Below are 1,847 nucleotides of genomic sequence, written 5' to 3'. Positions count from 1 at the left end.
CAGGCAGCATCTGAGGAGCAGGAAAATCGACATTTCGGGTAAAAGCCCTTCATCAGAAATGAGGCAGGGAGCCTCTGGGTGGAGAGAGATAAATGGGAGGGGGATGGGGCTGGTGAGAAGGTAAACAAGAGTACAATAGGTGGATGGAGGTGGGAGGGGATGAAGGTGATAGGTTGGAGAGGAGTGTGGAGCAGATAGGTGTGAAGGAAGATTGGTACGTTTGACAGGTCATGAGGATGATGCTGAGCTGGAAGATAGGAACTGGGGTAAGGTGGGGGGAGGGGAAATGTGGAAATGAGTGTAGTCCACATTGATGCCCTGGGGTTGAAGTGTTCCGAGGCGGAAGATGAGGCGTTATTCCTCCAGGCGTCGGGTGGTGAGGAAGTGGTGGTGGAGGAGTCCCAGGACTTGCATGTCCTCAGCAGAGTGGGAGGGGGAGTTGAAATGTTGGGCCACAGAGCAGTGTGGTTCATTGGTGTGGGTGTCCCGGAGATGTTCCCTAAAGCGCTTTTTCAAGAAGGCGTCCGGTCTCCCCAGTGTAGAGGAGACCGCATCGGGAGCAACGGATACAGTAATGACATTGGTGGATGTGCAGGTAAAACTTTGATGGATGTGGAAGATTGCTTTGGGGCCTTGGATGGAGGTGAGGGGGCAAGTGTGGGCTCAGGTTTTGCAATTCCTGCGGTGGCAGGGGAAGGTGCCAGAAGGGGAGGGTGGGTTGTTGGGGAGCATGGACCTGACCAGGTAGTCACGGAGGGAATCGTCTTTGTGGAAAGCGGAAAGGGGTGGGGAGGGAAATATGTCCCTGGTGGTGGGGTCCGTTTGGAAGTGGCGGAAATGTCGGCGAATGATAGGGTGGAAGGGTTGGTAGGGTGGAAGGTGAGCACCAGGGGGGTTCTGTCCTGGTTATGGTTGGAGGGGTGTGGTTTGAGGGCGGAGGTGCGAGATGTGGATGAGATGCGTTGGAAGGCATCTTCAACCACGTGGGAAGGGAAATTATGGTCTTTAAAGAAGGAGGCCATCTGGTGTGTTCTATGATAGAACTGGTCCTCCTGGGAGCAGATGCGGTGGAGGCAGAAGAATTGAGAATATCAGATAGCACTTTTGCAGGAGGTAGGATGGGAAGAGATGTAATCCAGGTAGCTGTGGGAGTTGGTGGGTTTGTAAAAAAATGTCAGTGTTAAGTGAGTCATCATTGATGGAGATGGAGAGGTCCAAGAAGGGGAGGGAGGTATCAGAGATGGTCCAGGTGAATTTAAGGTCAGGGTGGAATGTGTTGGTGAAGTTGATAAATTGCTCAACCTCCTCACGGGAGCACGAGGTGGCACTGATGCAGTCATCAATGTAGCAGAAGAAGAGGTGGGGAGTGGTGCCGGAGTAACTACGGAAGATGGACTGTTCTATGTAGCCAACAAAGAGACAGGCATAGCTGGGGCCTATATGGGTGCCTATGGCTACCCCTTTGGTCTGGAGGAAGTGGGAGGATTCGAAGGAGAAATTGTTAAGGGTGAGGACCAGTTCAGCCAAACGAATGAGAGTGTCAGTGGAAGAGTACTGCTGGGGACGTCGGGAGAGAAAGAAACGGAGTGCTTGGAGGCCCTGGTCATTGTGGATGGAGGTGTAGAGGGATTGGATGTGCATGGTGAAGATGAGGCGTTGGGGGCTGAGGAAACGGAAGTGTTAGAGGAGGTGGAGGGCGTGGGTGGTGTCTCGAATGTATGTGGGGTGTTCCTGGATTAGGGGGGATAGGACAGTATTCAGGTAGGTGGAGATGAGTTCGGTCGGGCAGGAGCAGGCTGAGACAATGGGTTGGCCGTAGTGGTCAGGCTTGTGGATCTTGGGAAGGA

The sequence above is a fragment of the Chiloscyllium plagiosum genome, chromosome 13, assembly GCF_004010195.1.
Source record: "Chiloscyllium plagiosum isolate BGI_BamShark_2017 chromosome 13, ASM401019v2, whole genome shotgun sequence".
Taxonomy (NCBI): Eukaryota; Metazoa; Chordata; class Chondrichthyes; order Orectolobiformes; family Hemiscylliidae; genus Chiloscyllium; species Chiloscyllium plagiosum.
Note: the sequence above shows the minus strand (reverse complement) of the source record.